The sequence below is a fragment of the Tiliqua scincoides genome, chromosome 1 (assembly GCF_035046505.1).
Source record: "Tiliqua scincoides isolate rTilSci1 chromosome 1, rTilSci1.hap2, whole genome shotgun sequence".
NCBI lineage: Eukaryota > Metazoa > Chordata > Lepidosauria > Squamata > Scincidae > Tiliqua > Tiliqua scincoides.
In genome coordinates, this window is record NC_089821.1 from 117001495 (window position 1) to 117018898 (window position 17404).

A 17404-nucleotide genomic window follows, 5' to 3' on the forward strand; every position below is an offset into this window, starting at 1 on the left:
CCACAAAACCACCTGGGGGGCCTGTTGCAAGAGGACAACAGTCCTAAACACACCCTAATCTGTGGGATGAAGAAGCTTGTAATTTAAGACACACCTTGCGCTTTCCACACCTCTGTATACTTGGACCACCCAGGGAGAAAAGCTTCTTATGCTAATAGAGTTCATAGAAACTTATGGGTCAACTTAATTATCTTTGTGAGGCCTGTAAAAAAAAAGGCATCCTGCATGTTTTCTGATGTGAAAAATGGTAACAAAAAAGTAGAAATTTGAGTTGTTTAAAACTTGTGAACATTACGTTTTTTGCTTACTTGTGCTTTAATAAGAGATAAGCCATAGAAATAATGGTGAGAAGCAGATGATGATCTCCTGAGTCGAGGAAGACAGTGACAATATCTCTGACAGAAGTTCTCACTATTCTTTCCAGTTTTGTGGTATTCCTCCTCTCTCAGAACAATGTCCATCAGTGGACATTCTCTATGGCTGCACCAAAGCCAAATAACTGATTATACTAAAATGCATAGTTTGGCTCTGTGTGTTCCTTTTTTGAAGCCTTTCCTGGAAAAGGCTTCAGGAGTCAACCTCGAGGCAAAATCAGGAGCCGGAGTCCCTTAGGCAGTTCATGGCTGAACACAGTCACGTTCTGGCAACTCCTGCGACGCCGCTGGAACCAACCGTATTGGCTTCTGCCTTTCCATTGGACCATTCCAGCGACGTGGAGAGGGGGGATTTGCTGCATGGGTAACAGCCTATCCTCCATACCTTCTTTACCCAGGCTTCGCGCACTGGAGAGGACACTCCAACTTCGCCATACGGCGTCGGCACAACACGGGAAGCAGCAGTTTACCGGTTATAAGTCTTTGCTCGATTGGCGTAGAGCATGACGCCAGGGGCTGCTTCCGACGGTGGGAGAGATCATTGCATCTCATTGGGCAGCTACCGCCCGCCTTAAGCTGGGCAGTCCCCAGCCAGTAAGGTGTTGCCTCGCCACGGTCCGTTAACCTCATGGGGTGCGTGGGGTTTAGGGTGAAAACCGACAAGCGGATCGACAACTCTGCACCATGCAACAGAAAACAGAAAACTACTGCCCTAAAGCTGGGCACCTGGAACGTTAGGACAATGACACCTGGCTTCTCTGATGACCTGCAAGAAATAGACGACGCACGCAAAACAGCTGTCATCGACATGGAGCTGAGCAGACTGCAGATGGACATCGTCGCCCTTCAAGAGACTAGGCTGCCAGATTCCGGATCTGTCAAGGAGAGAAATTTCTCATTTTTCTGGCAGGGAAAACCACCAAACGAAACCAGGGAACATGGCGTTGGCTTTGCGGTCAGAAATACCCTGCTGAAATCCATCATCCCACCTACTGTGGGAAGTGAAAGAATTTTGTCCCTGCAGCTCCAGTCATCAGCAGGACCTATCACTCTCATCAGTGCTTATGCACCGACTCTGTCATCTCCAGCAGAAGCCAAAGACAAATTCTATGATGACCTGGCCACCACTGTCAAGAAAATCCCTGTAAAAGAGCCATTGTTCATCCTCGGCGATTTCAATGCTAGAGTTGGTGCTGATAACAGTTCATGGCCCACTTGCTTAGGTCAGTTTGGCACTGGGAGGATGAACGAAAATGGCCAACGCCTGCTAGAGTTTTGCTGTCATCACGGTCTCTGTGTCAGCAACACATTCTTCAACACAAAGCCCCAACATAGAGTCTCTTGGAGACATCCAAGATCAAAGCACTGGCACCAGCTCGACCTGATCCTCACCAGACGCTCCAGCCTTCCCAGCATCAAGATCACACGCAGTTATCATGGTGCTGCCTGCGACACTGACCACTCCCTGGTGTGCAGCAGAGTGAAACTGCAAACAAAGCGACTGTACCACACGAAAAAGGAAGGAAGACCTCGCATTGATACCAGCAAGACCCGGGATCAGAGAAAAGTGGAGGAATTTGCACAAGCGCTTGAGGAATCTCTTCCAGGCCCGGCCGACGCAAACGCATCCAACAGATGGGAACATTTCAAGAATACCGTTTACAACACCGCCTTGTCCATATTCGGCAAGAAGACCAACAAGGCGGCAGACTGGTTTGAAGCCCACTCTGAGGAGTTGACACCAGTCATTGAGGAAAAGAGGAGAGCTCAAGCAGCATACAAGGCCTGTCCCAGTGAGCGCAACCTGCAGGTCCTCCGAACTGCTCGCAGCAAAGTCCAACAGACTGCCAGGAGATGTGCTAACGACTACTGGCTCCAGCTCTGTTCCGAGATACAGATAGCAGCTGACACGGGCAACATCAAGGGGATGTATGATGGTATCAAGCAGGCCCTAGGTCCAACACAGAGGAAAATTGCCCCTCTGAAGTCTGCCACAGGCGAGGTCATCCAGGATCGGGCGCAGCAGATGGAACGCTGGGTGCAGCACTACTCTGAGCTATATTCCAGAGAAAATGTAGTCACCGAAGAAGCACTGAACAACATTGAGTGCCTGCCTGTGCTGGAAGAGCTTGACAGTGAACCAACCCTAGAAGAACTTCACGTGGCCCTGGACTCCCTTGCCTTTGGCAAGGCACCTGGAAAAGACAGCATCCCTGCTGAAGTCCTAAAATGCTGCAAAGAGATCATCGTCACTGAGCTGCATGAAATCCTCTGTCTCTGCTGGAGAGAAGGTGGAGTACCTCAAGACATGAGGGATGCAAACATCATCACGCTGTACAAGAACAAAGGTGACAGGGGTGACTGCAACAACTACCGCGGCATCTCTCTCCTTAGCGTTGTAGGAAAGCTGTTTGCCCGAGTTGTACTAAAGAGGCTCCAGGTACTTGCAGAGAGCGTCTATCCAGAATCGCAGTGTGGATTCCGAGCCAACAGGTCCACCACTGATATGGTATTCTCCCTTAGACAACTGCAGGAGAAATGCAGGGAACAACGACAGCCACTCTTTATAGCCTTCATAGATCTCACAAAGGCTTTCGACCTGGTCAGCAGAGACGGCCTCTTCAAGATTCTCCCCAAGATTGGATGTCCACCCAGCCTCCTCAGCATCATCAGATCTTTCCACAAGGACATGAAGGGCACTGTTGTCTTCGATGGCTCCACATCAGACCCTTTTGACATCCGAAGCGGAGTGAAGCAGGGCTGTGTTCTTGCACCAACCTTGTTTGGGATTTTCTTCGCTGTCCTGCTGAAGCAGGCCTTTGGAACTGCAACAGAAGGCATCTATCTCCGGACCAGATCAGACGGAAAGCTCTTCAACCTCTCCAGACTGAGAGCAAAATCCAAAGTCCAGCTGAAATGTCTGCGTGACTTCCTCTTTGCCGACGATGCAGCTGTCACTACCCACTCTGCCAAAGATCTCCAGCAGCTCATGGATCGTTTTAGCAAGGCCTGCCAAGATTTTGGACTGACAATCAGCCTGAAGAAAACACAGGTCATGGTTCAGGATGTGGACTCACCTCCCTGCATTACAATCTCTGAGCATGAACTGGAGGTTGTCCATGACTTTGTGTACCTTGGCTCAACGATCTCCGACACACATTCTCTCGATACCGAGCTAAACAAGCGCATCGGTAAAGCAGCTACCACGTTTTCCAGACTCACAAAGAGAGTCTGGTCCAACAAGAAGCTGACGGAACATACCAAGATCCAGGTCTACAGAGCTTGCGTCCTGAGTACACTTCTGTACTGCAGCGAGTCATGGACTCTTCGCTCACAACAGGAGAGGAAACTGAGCGCTTTCCACATGCGCTGCCTCCGACGCATCCTCGGTATCACCTGGCAGGACAAAGTTCCAAACAACACAGTCCTGGAACGTGCTGGAATCCCTAGCATGTATTCACTGCTGAAACAGAGACGCCTGCGTTGGCTTGGTCATGTCGTGAGAATGGATGATGGCCGGATCCCAAAGGATCTCCTCTATGGAGAACTCGTGCAAGGAAAGCGCCCTACAGGTAGACCACAGCTGCGATACAAGGACATCTGCAAGAGGGATCTGAAGGCCTTAGGGATGGACCTCAACAAGTGGGAAACCCTGGCCTCTGAGCGGCCCGCTTGGAGGCAGGCTGTGCAGCATGGCCTTTCCCAGTTTGAAGAGACACTTTGCCAACAGTCTGAGGCTAAGAGGCAAAGAAGGAAGGCCCATAGCCAGGGAGACAGACCAGGGACAGACTGCACTTGCTCCCGGTGTGGAAGGGATTGTCACTCCCGGATTGGCCTTTTCAGCCACACTAGACGCTGTGCCAGAACCACCTTTCAGAGCGCGATACCATAGTCTTTCGAGACTGAAGGTTGCCAATACAATACAATATACAAGTTCCTTTTTTGAAGTGCATTGTGGCTGCTGAGTAGGGTTGGGGTACCAAGGTTGGACCATTGTGCCCAAGGGGCTTTGGTTTAACCCTTTCCAAGGATTCCACAATCCTGACAAAAATTGTTTTTCCAAAGCCCTGGGAAGGAAGCTATTATTGGTGCCTGTGGAAGCTTCCTTCCAGCACCTAAGAGCAATTTCAGGGGAGGGTATGCAATTTGTAAAAATCCCTACGGGGATTTAATCAGCCTGCCTATGTAAACCACCTTGAATAAAGTCTTGAATAAAGACCAAGAAAGGCGGTATATAAATACCTGTATTGTATTGTATTGTATTGTATTGTATTGTATTGTATTGTATTGTATTGTATTGTATTGTATTGGTGTGTGGCACACTTGAAAGTGTTAAATGTATCAGCTCTGTGCATACTGTGGTCCCGACCCTGCTCAAATCCCATGGCTGCTATTCATCTTTTTTTTTTTTTTAAAACAACAACAAAAAAGGAAATATTAAGAAAAAATCATGTAACATTACACGTTTGGCCTGTAGTTGCCTTTTTTTTTCTAAAATGAAGAATCCCATGTAAACTAAATTTAGTGTTTGCTAAACTCAAAAGTTTTCCCTTCCCTCATAGGGGAGATCTTCAGCCCACCCCCCCTCCTTGCTCCATCATGTTGGTTGTCTTTTTCGGTACCATTTCCAGAAAGAACTTCCTTTTAGATTGCTGTGCATTCGTTTATCAATTTCCTAGTTTCATTTTAAAAAAATGTTTTAAAATGTTATTTTGTCACATTTGTATCCTGTTCTTCTCAAGAACTTGAAACAATGCAGAGGGAATTTCCAGAGAATTTTCCTATAGTTAGACGTGGATCACTTCAGAGATGAAGGCAGCCTCAGGCAGCCACAGGCCTTTTTCTGGACAACGCAGCAGTACTTTTGTATGCTCACTGCTCAGTAATTCACACATTTTGCAGGTCTAATGTTCCTAAGTTGAATTTTGGGCCAGTGTGGATAATACTTTGTCTGCCAGCCCATCTGTGCGCTTTTGTGAGGTGACTGCACATGCTTCACCCACATCCAGGCATGTTGGGGCTTTTCAGCTGAATTGTTTCCGTTTATGTAGCAGTGAACGTAGAACGTTTGGATCTCCCTCTCCCCATGGGATTAATCTGAAAAACCCTGGCATGCCAGGGCACTGGTGGAGTACGTGCCCTCATGACACGCTCACGTGGCAGACGTGCAAAGCAATGTTGGCAGAAAAGTATTGTGATGAGCTACGGCCTCACTTTTCTGAGAGGCGAGAAGTGGCTTTGGGCTTCTATAGATTTAAAAAAAAATGACTGGAGGCTTCTGGTGTCTTTGCAATATTTGCTTTATTTACAAAAATACTAGTTTGAGCATTGGATAGCGTTAGATAGCACATGCAACACACATCAGCTCTATGGGTGTTCTAAACATGTCTGCTAGTTGCCAGTTCCTTCTCTTCGCTTCCACTGCAGTCTCAGAGCAAATTCCATCTCCTTCTCTGTTTCTTCCAGATTCTACAGCTATGGCCTGCCTTCAGATTCAGTGACCTGAAAGGCTCCTGTTGAGTTGGGGAGAACGGTGAACTGAGGAGCACCCCATGTCTCTCTGGCATCCCTCTGACCCATTGCCAAAGGAGCCACTCCAGTCGGGGCTCCAATCCTTGTCCTGCTTGTTGAGAGTGAACGAGAAAAGGACTGGGGCAGTGACAGCACCCTTCTTTCCCCAGTGCCTTGGGAGGAAGGGGGGGGGAACTCTGCTAGAGCCAGTGTGGCCAGGAGATAGGCAGAGCCCCTGGTCCTTCCCCTCCCCTTTTGTTACCAGCATGGCCCCAAAATAGACAGAAAGAGTGGAGCATGCTCATTTGAAACAGAACCCACACAGAGCAAGGAGGTGGCATAAGAAAGGAAGGGGACTGGACTTGCCTCCCTCCCCTCTTCTTATGCACCTGGGGAGGACATGCATGCATGGGTTTTTTTTTTGGGGGGGGGGCAAGGTGACACACTTGGTCAGCCTCAGACAGTAGCCATGCTTTGGCCAGACTTGCCTGCAGCCCACGCTCTCTTTCTTTTTCACTCTGACCAAACAGGGAGAGCTGTCACCTGAAGCTGATGCTCCAACTCCTCCTCTCAGGTAGTTGTACAGGATCCTGAAAGTCCCAATGAAGGCTTCCATCCAGGACCGTCTGGGAGTTGTTAAGAGCCCTGAACGAGCCTCCTGTCTTACTAGCACAATGAGGACACTGGCCTGCTGGGATCAACAAACAGCTTTTTAAAGCCATGGTTGAAAAAGACTTTTGCCTGATTTCCTAGAGAAATGCCTTTGGTACACAACCAGGGGCTGAATCTATCCATGTTCAGAATCAGCATATAAGGCAACATTTTAGGACTTTGATTACATTTTTTAAAAAAATCAAAAACCATAACTAAAGCTACTGTTTAGCCCAGACAGCCAACTGTTTTGTACTAGAACTGGGAACTTTTTTTTTTTTTTTTTACAAAGTGAATGATTGTGTACCAATCCCAAGAGGCCACGCAGTAACTAAAAACAGAAACCAACACACAAGATGTTTCTGAATAACTATGCAAGAGTGCAGTAATTCTTGGGGGAGTAGGGAAGAGATGGCTCTGGTAAGCATGCCTTGTCTGTCTTTTCAGTTAAAAGCAGCAGATTGCTTAAGTGAGGCTGCAGCAACAATAAGATGGGCTGAGCTCAGGATGCGGTGGCTTTTTAAAGAAATGATGCCCACAAAAGGCAAATTTGCCATATTCCAGCCACAACAGAGTCTCAGCAGTTCATGGGGTGTATCAGGCAAAGTTTCAGCTAGCGTGAACCGCCATGAACTCACCAGGTGTCCTTAAGCAAGCAAGCCTCTTAGCTTGCAACTGCAAGGGAGACAACAATTATATTGTATATGTCTAGGTGTGTCTACTCAGAAGTGAGTTCCATTGAGAAGTTAAGTTCCATTGAGAAGTAAGTTCCATTGAGTTCAATTGAGTTCAATGGAACTTACTCCCAGACATGTGTGTATAGCACTGCAGCCTTACTTACCTTACAGCAGGGGTTCCCAAAGTGTGCACCACTATTCCTGAGGGCATCGTGGCACACTCACAGGGGCACTGTGGGATAGCCCCGGTGGCCCCTCTTACCTGTTCCCCTGGGTGCCGTCATCTTGGATCTCACAAAATCTTGCAAGATTTTGAGCACCACAATCTTGGATCTCACAAAATCTCATGAGATTTTGGTGTCGCCATCTTCGATTTAGTGGGATTTCACAAGAACCAAGATGGCGCCGCTGAGCTGAGTCTGGAAGAAGAGGCTGTGGGGGCATCATGTCCCAGGTAAGTTTGGGAACCACTGCCTTACAGGGTTACGGTAAGCACAGCATCAAGAAAATACATGCAAAACACTTTGCACTCTCATAAAGCATTATTCAAATGCTATTATTACCCACCTTTGATTTTCCTTCTGGGCCTCACTTTACTTCTTTGGTTTAACTGGACAAAGTAACTGAATACAGAAATGATGAAAATGTTCAGAGGGGTAACTGCATTCGCCTGTTGCAGCAAACGCAACACAGAATCTTGCGGCATCTTAAAGATTAATCCATTTATTTCAGCAGAAGTGTTCGTGGACTAGAGTTTGCCATCAGATCTTCATCATGCATCTGATGAAATGGATGGTGGTCCACAAAGGCTCATGAAAATGTTGTGAGATTTCTGATGCTGCCCAGGAAAGTGGAGAGTATATTGCTATTTCCAGGATGATCCTGAGTCAGCAGATGATAAAACCTGGCATGCATGTAATCCTTCATTTTAAGTTCATAAACCAGTCCAATCCACCCATCAGTTTTTTGTTTTTTTTAAAAAAAGAGCAGGAAAAATATAAATGCAGTCTGCAATTTAATATCTCTCCTGAACATTAAGACAGAGCAATAAAACTTGGTATGGGCTTTCAGGACATATTTTCTGCATTTCAACATTGAACCTGAACTACTTGCCATTTCCTAGGAGGCCAGGAAAGGTGCTCAACTCATCTCTTGCAATCACACCCAAACTGTTTCACTGACACTGGGAGAGTCACATACGGATAGTGTCTGAAACACAAAACTATGCCTCGGCATAGGATTGGGCTGTAAGCCACCTCAGATAGTTCTGTAGTAGAAAAGTGACACATAAATTTATTCTTTTTATATACCAATATATTTTAAAATATATATTTATTATGAAGTGTGTGTGTGTGTGTGTGTGTGTGTGTGTGTGTGTGTGTGTGTGAGTGAGAGAGAGAGAGAGAGAGAGAGAGAGAGAGAGAGAGACTGTTTCCCCTGAAGAAAAGACACTGATTCAAACCACTTTGGACTTAGGAATTTTATGAAGAAGCAACTCCCTCAAAAGATATCTATAACTGGATATTCTTCCCTGCATTGGATGTGTACCTTTGGTCCAGCTTTAGCGTCATCTGTGACTTACGAAAAGTGGTAGCGCATCAAAGGGCAGAGAAGAAAGTGCTGCCACAATACATGCAGCATGCCACATGACACAGCTCTCAGCAACTGGGCTCCTTGATTGATAGGTCCATTTCATGTGGCAAATGTATCTGAAATAAGTATGGGGAGGCTATGGTGAAATTATTTTCTCCTATTGCTCTGGAGCAAACTTCCGCCATTGTGGCTGTGCTTTCAGGAACTAATCAAATAAAATTTCTGAGGAAAAAATGTTCACTGGGGCTTATTCATTCCAGTGATTTTTTCCCCAAGTATATATAGCACATGTCACTCATTTCTTGGAGCCTTTTGATTCTGTTTCACTGACCTTTTCAGTTTCTTCATTCCACTCACTCTCAAATGGAAACAATTTTTTAAAAATTCTACACCTTTTTTTGACACAGGTAAATCCCTGATAAAAGCAATAAATCACTACAAATGAACTTTTCTGCTGTATTGTTTGGCCACTAAATTACTGAGCTTTTTGTGATTGTTGAAAACATTTAATATATAATGCTTTTGTGGGATCATTTTTGTTGTTAATGGTTTTCTTTTTGTTATTAACTTTTCATTAGTTCCTACCTTCCACCCCCTCCCAATAAGGCTCAGCCAAGACAAGTCATATTGAATAGTGGTGATTATCTAGCAGTGCATCCTAGAAATGGTGATGGACCATAGACTATAGTTGGAGGTACCATGGAGTTTTGTGTGTGTGTGTGTGGGGGGGGGGGTTGCACACTGGTTAAACCCAGATTTAAAACTTCGCTCCGAAATCAAGATTGAGTGCTTTGGGATGAAGTCAACTGGATGGAAAAGACCCATGTGTTTGCTTCACATGCACACACACACACCCCTCAATCTCAGCAATGCAAGAAGTTCCCATGTGTGTGAATGGAGCTTATTTTTTTTAGCCTGATCTCACTTTGTACTCAGAAAAGTGTGCTGCATACATTATTATTAATGGAAGGACCACATTTTGGGTTCACAGCCAGACACTTTGCAATATGTCTTTTCTTGGGACTGATCCCTTGCAAAAGAATATGTCAGGCTTTAGGCCTCTGGGTTTCAGCAGTTGTTTAGTGCAGTCAGTAGAACTCTTTTTATTTACATCACATACATATGAGGTTTGACCTAGGAGCTTGTGGACATCTTCATTCTTTAAAAAAATGTTTTCACCTACTTTAAAAAAAAACTATATACCTAAAAATATAGTTAACGAAGAAGACAAACATGCTTGGAAACATGGGTATCATTGTACACTTATGAAAGACCCAAGGTAGACCAGCTTTCTGTTCAGTGTACACTTGATTGCAGGTCTGCGTTGGCTGTTATTTAATGGGTGCTGTGGCCCACGTGATCAGTATGTGCAAAGAACAGTATACATCTCTTACAATTTTGCAATTGCAGATTAAATGTGCATGTCATAATTAAAAGACCCTAGTGCATTATTCAGTCCATATGGGTTAATAGGGATAGCCTTGTTACAGGGAAGAATGGAAATACAGTACTTTCCCCATGGCCCTGTTAAAAAAGGAGTAGAGAATGTGTGTTTGAATGCAGACAACATCAGGGGGCAGCAAGTTCTTAGCATCTGACATGGAGGAGAAAACTGACTGGTCTCCAGACAATGTCTGGAAAGGTCCCTTGTGGGTTTCCTCTCGGCAGCCAGTCAGTGAAGCTGGGAGGCAAAGTTTGAAGGCTAAGTAACTGCTGAGGATGGAAGTGACAACACAGAGACTGCAGAAGTCCCTTCATAAATGTCAGACCTTGCCTGGAGACTAGTCAGTTTCAGCTCCAGTACCAGTTCCCTCTTTGCAGTCAGGTCGCAGCATGGCAGAACCGACAGGCAAGGGGAGTGACAATTTTCACCCCCAATAATACACCAGGCACTGTTCCACAGACTCCTTGAAGGCAGCAAGCTAAACACCACCACAACTCCCAAATGCTCTTGTTAGTCAAGGGAGAAAGGGAGCATTTTTTACGGTACTATTTATTTGTTCAACTTGTGTGCCTTCCCTCAAGGAGCTCAGAGTGGTTTCTTAGCCTCCCTGCACTTTAGACAGTTTAGACTGAGAGAGGAATGTGCCTAAGGCCACCCAAAGAGCTAAGGAGGGGCTTGAACCTGGACTTCCTATATTTCAGATCAGCATTCTAGCTGCTGCACCTCATTGGCTCTCAACCAGACATATTTTTGTATGAATGCTCACAAAAAGCAAGATGCACGGAATAGAAACGCTTTTTCAAGGAAAGACATCTGGATGCCATTCAGCTGATGTGTCAACTGTGCATTTGTTGTGTGCTATAAACTGCTTATTTATTGAGAGACTCGTGGGGGGAAAAATTACACAGCTTTTTCTCTTTTGATTTTGTTTGTGTTGGATAGGAAGGATGAGAGATGTCCAGCACAGACAGACCAAAACGCACAGCAGGGTTGGGGCTGTTACTCAGTGGAAGAATGCTTGCAAAAGACTCCACATTCAGTTCCAGTCCTCTCCAGGTAAGGCTGGGAAAGACCCCTCCTTGAGACAGGAGAGGGGCTGCAGCTCAGTCGTACAGCACCAGCTTTGCATGCAGATGGTCCCAGATGCAATCCCTGACATCTCCAGGTAGGGCAGAGGAAAATTCCTACCTGAAATCCTGGGTAGTCACAGACAATACTGACCTAGATATCACAGCCAGAGGCAGCTTCCTATATGAGACGCTGTAGCCTGGTGGTTTGCCTTCATGTAAGAAAGCTTCGTATGTTCAGCCCTGAGCCTATTTTGTGCATTGCGATTATAAGCCTCTCATGTTTAAAGCTGGCTGTCTTCAAAGACATCATTCCACAGACAAATTTCACTTACCTTCCCAAGCCTAGCATGACTTTGTATCCCCATTGAGATCTTCAGTCTGGCTCAGGACAGAAAGTGAAGCAATAGGTCAGTAAAATCTTTTAGGGATAACTGGAAACCATTAATGGACTTTCTGCACATTGAAGAGAAAATAATCTATGCATCTGATGAGTAGATAGGAGTTAATTTATATGTTTTTTTAATTTTTTTATTTGTCTGGAAAATGCATTTTATAATAAGTATAGACTGTTTAAGATTTGATAATTAATTTTTTGTATGATTTTGTAGTAGAACAAAGAAATGTAGTTCAAGATCTCCGCACTTGTCACATAATTTGCAATATCTTTTTAATTTGTGTGTGTGTGTGTGTTTGCTTTTAATAAAAAAAAAAAGGAAGTGAAGCAATAGAATAGTGCAGTTCATTCTGGTCTCTGTCTGGGTCCAGGATGCTGAGTCCAGAAATCTCTAATCACCAAAACAGCAATTGATCCATGGGGATCCTGAGCTGTAATTTTTCTTAAAAGGTGAGAAAACATTTTTGTTTTTCAGCTTCTTCTTCTTCTCTCACAAGCGCTCAGTTTCTTAATTACTCTTATTTCCAAATGCTTTTTGATTTGCTGCACCAAATTGTCTTTCCACCTTCTAGTGAAAGCAAATTCCTAAGTCACATTTATTTTCCACATCATAATTCTGGCTGTTATCTGAACTCATGAGATTGCTCTCAAGGATAATTTGATCTTCTGAAAAATGTAACAATGGAAGGCAATGGGAGAAATGATTGCTATCATTGAAATGGGACCTCAACGTTCACAATTTTCTTTCTTAATATTGGAGCTTCTCATCATCCTTTCGGGTCAGGACTCAGGCACCCACAGCCACTGAGAGAGGCCACTGCATCCTGCAAGCCACAGCAAAATGTGGATTGAAAGGGAATCTGTTCACACCACTGGGAGATCTGTGAAACATGGAATTTACAACTTAACATGATGTGACAATCTGTAGTTTTACACTTTGTGCTGTAACATGTGTTCAGGAGTTGGACTTAGACCTGGAAGTTCCAGGTTCAAATCCCCATTCAGCCATGAAGTTTCCTGGGTGACCCCGGACCAGTCACTGTTGCTCAGTCTCACCTATCTCTCAACAACAGGGTTGTTGTAAGGAGAGGAGGAACCATAATAACCATGGGCAGGAGGTCTGGCTTCCTGGTAGAGCTGCTGCCTATGATGCCCAAAGAACATCTGGGAATGCGGTTTGAGACTGATGAAAACTTCTAAGAGCTGCTGCTGCTGCTGCTTAAATGAGTCATCCCAGCTGGTGAGAGGAGCAGAGGATGATTCTGGCCTTCAGTGAAAGTGAAGGAGTGCCATCAGATAAAGTATAGAGGCGAATGCAGCCAGAAAGATACCAGACTGTGTAGGATTCCACCTGGAATGAAGGTGTTCTATGAAGGATTAGAACTTATAATTGCAAAAATCCCTAATAGGGATTTAGAAAGCCTTCCTATGTAAACCGTCTTGGAGGGGAAATCCAACGATAAGAAAGGCAGCGTATAAATACTGTTGTTGCTGTTGTTACACCACCCTGAGCTCCTTGGAGGAAGAGCGGTATAAACATGTGGATTAATACGTACATAAATAAACAAATATGCACAACTTTTCTAGGGGCAGCAAACAAAAGTGTGGAATACGGAGAATGGAAGAGTAATGCTTGGTGGATTATCTAGAGAGACTCAGCCAGACAAGTGTGGCTTGTGGACCATCTGTAAAGAAAAGAGAACTTTTGGATTTGCAAGAACTTAGAGCAAAAGAGAGAAGTAGAAGTAGCAGTAGAAGAAGTAGAAGAACATGGAACAGGGGAGGGCATAGGAAGCTGCTGTCTACCGAGTCTACCAAGGCTGCTGGGCCACCTAGGTCAACACCTTTTTCAGTGGTTGGCAGCTGCTCTCTAGGATTTCAAACAGGGTCTTTCTCAACCTGACATGAGGTGCTAGGGTTTGAACCTGGGATGTTTTGCATACAAATCAAGTGCTGTCCCAGTGAGTTATGGTTTCTCCCCATGGAGGGAAAGGAAGAGAAGATGTGGGTGATCTTAAAGTTACTGTGAGGCTGCTCAGAGTAGTGCAGTTAGCTAATGGGATGTGGCCTACAAGGTAGACATGGGAAATGAGACTATGTGGGGCTGCTCTTCAAATTTAAATCTAAGTAATCAACACTGGGGTAATCCACACTGGGCATTCCATGGGAGACAACACCGGCAAAATGATGTTGGATAGACCTGATGCAAATACATGCTTTGTTTGTCCTTCAGACTAGTGGCGTCACTAGGATTCGCGTCACCCGGTGCAGGAGGCCTGCGCGTCACCTCATGCAGTGGGAGGGGCAACGCCCCAGGTGGTGGGAGTGGTGATGTACCATTGCCCCCCCCTCTGTTTTTTTGGCTATACCTTTTGTTAGAACACAGATATTTCAATGTGGTTTGTTTCATTGCATTCTGCATGAAATTACACATTGATTGATATATAACATGATGGTATTATTTCTCCAAACTCTGATTTTAGTGATTTTGAAAACTTTTAGAGTCACACACACACACACCCTGTCAACTTAGTAACACCTTACTGCAGCAGTTCTCAAACTTTTTGCACTGGGACCTACTTTTTAGAATGACAATCTGTCCAGGACCTATTGGAAGTGATGTCATGGCCAGAAGTGGCATCATCAAGCAAATTAAAATAAATAATTATAAATAATTCAATTAAAATAAAAGAAATAATTAAATAAGGGGGAGCCAGTCCTGTTCCACCAAGTGAATCTACTCTGAAGTAAGTTCTATTGTGGTCAATGGGGCTTACTCTCAGGAAAGTGTGGGTAGGATTGCAGCCTGTGAGCTCAAGCCTATGCATATCTACTCAGAAGTAAGTCCCATAGTGATCAATGAGGCTTACTCTGTAGCCTGCCTGCAATAACCCCCCCCCCCAAAAAAAAAGAATCCGTGAGATCTTCAGCCCTCCCAGTGCCCATTTTAAAGTTCTTCTGTTTCAGGTATATCAATACAAAGACCCACCTGGCTTTACAAGTGCAAAATAGAAAATATTCCCCTTACCAGTTTAAGCCTATGTTTTGATCCTTTTTAGTTGGGAGGGGGGAGGCTGCCTTCGGGAGCATTTGTTGCGCTCCGGTTCCATCAGATCAGGACCCTTCTGGTGTCCTCACATTCCCCTTTGCCTGGCCTGACCACCAGCCAAGGCATGTCTGCCTACTTGTGAGTAAACACAACCGTAAGGCTGCTTTGCTTTCCATAGGGCTCAATAGACTGCAGCTGGGAGGGAGGCAGGGACCTCCTTCTCCCTTTTGTGTTTTTGGGGAATGCATTCATTGGATCAGGACCATTCTGACATCCTTGGAGTCCTCTCAGCCTGTTCTTTCTGACAGACTACGGCAAGTACGCCTACTCGTGAGTAAACACATGATACGGCTCACTTTCACTTTCCATAGGGATCCATTCATTTTTTCTTTCTGGTTTTTTGGCCATAACATTTGAAGGAAAGGATCGATTTCAATTCTGTTTTTTGCATTGCATTCCGCTGGACATTCTGCATCCAGCGGTGTATGGCATGATGGACTAGCTCCTAATGCCGCGTTTTAGTGTGTCTTCCCCAGGGCGCGTCACCCCCCTGGCGCGTCATCCAGTGCAGCCTGCACCCCCCACACCCCCTAGTGACGCCAGTGCTTCAGACTACTTCTAACTTGCAATTACACAACGTGAAATCAGGAATGTGAGCACACTGACAACTGGGATTTTGTAATATAGGAAAAACATGCTTGTAATTGTCATGTAATAGAACTCCCAAAACAGAATTCATATTTACAAAGATTCATGAGAAAAATATGGGCAATCTTTTGAGAGGATGAGAAGAAGCAGATCATTGAAAAAATGTGTGCCGCCATCCATTCTTGGTGGCGGCACATGTGCATCTTGCCATTTAAGCCTGGATGCTCTTGATCACAGAGTTCCAAATGCAAAGTTTGAATCAGCATTTAGCCTTGGTGAAGAGCAGTGCTTAATTCAAGCCATGGCTCACTATAGACCTGTTTTCAAAGCCAGACTGTGAAGCAAGATATTTGCACTCCTGCGACAGAAGAACATTTCCTCAGCCCTAGCGCATCCCAGGTTTTCAAAGCACCTCACATATCTTATATCTGACTGGAGTTACATGTGAAGTAGAATGAGGTGGTAAAAGATTGGGGGAGTATGGTAGAGTCAAATGTATCACTCTAGACTACTAATGAGTGAGACTATTCTTGAATGCTTCCCCCATGAGGAAGGGGTCTAATGATCTGAGCAATTGGTCATGAATATTCTGGGTTCCCTTTGGCTTAGCCAATCAGCACCAGAGGATTTACTCTCACAAGTCCAAAACAATAGAGATGGGTGCCATGGCTTCTCTTGAATCTGGTCACCCTAAACACTGGCCACTGAACAGTCTAATGTTTCAGAAGAAGCTTGGAAACTTTTTGAGACTGTGTAGGGTAGCTTGGCTCTTGTAACCAGCACTGACACTCAGGGAAAGGGCTAAATAGAGGTCTGAATAAATAGGGTATCATTGGACCGATTCAGATCATTGCTGAAGGAAGCCACCTACAGCTGTGTATAAACTACCAGAGACCTACAATCAAGAGGACTCCTGCAGGGTTGATATGAATTAGCCCTTAGGGTAGCCTTATTAGGTAGCATCAGCCTGGGAACTGTTTCAGCTTACACTTTTCAGCTGCTGCTGTTCCTGTTGGGTGGGGCCAAATGCCTAAATTAAGGGCCCCCTCCCACACAAGGAGGCCTCCCTCCCTGGTGTGTTCCGAATGGAGTTAGAATCAGAAGTTACTAAAGTCAAAACTATGTCTCGTGGAATATATTTTGAGCTCCTCAGGCTGAACATAAGTAGAAAAAAAAAGGTCTTCTGGAGAGGAATTGTGACTCATAGTTTATGTTCCCTGGAGTGTTGCTATGGAAAAGGAGAGCGGTGCCAACCATCACACAGATATTAATCCCAGATTTGAAAGGAAGATAAATAGCCAAACTTTGCTTTAGCCAAAAACCAAACGAACATTGTATCAACAGTGGAATGCATCTTGTTGAACTGGGCAGCACAACCAGGCAAGAAGAACGAAATGCTTTGAATCCAGGAGGTTGAACATTCATGCTGCTTTTGACAGAAAGTGGGTGCAGCTTGCCCAGCCAGTGAAACAAGGCGAAGGGAGCGGGAGAGCTGGTCGAGAAGGGGGTCAAGAAAATACTAGTTTTTTAAATACACACACATTGAGGCTGTTTGTGCAGGAGGCTTAGGGCCAAACTACACGAGACATTAAGCCTGTCTTCCTGGGCATAAACCAGGAAGAGTAGCTTTTAGATCAGAAGTCAGCTGTGGGTGGGGCCCATTCCAAATGGAGGCTGATGTGCTGAAATGCCTGTTTTGGTTGTAACACAGGTTACAAGATCTGTAGATATCTTGAATGACTGTGCCTTGGAACAGATGGTCAGGGAACAAGCAGAACCACTGATTAAACCCTGAGGGGTGCACAGTGTTTGGCCAGGCCTGTGTGTCAGTGTCATTTTTGTTAACTTGCGTCTTCTAGAAATGTCTGGAACTGGCTTTCTGTTACCTCCCACTGGTCTTCTGGTCACTGGGAGAAGTGTGTTGCTTGAAAGCTGGTACCAAGTTACATCGACTGGGAAGCATTCAGTTAAAATCCCTTATGAATGAAGGAGT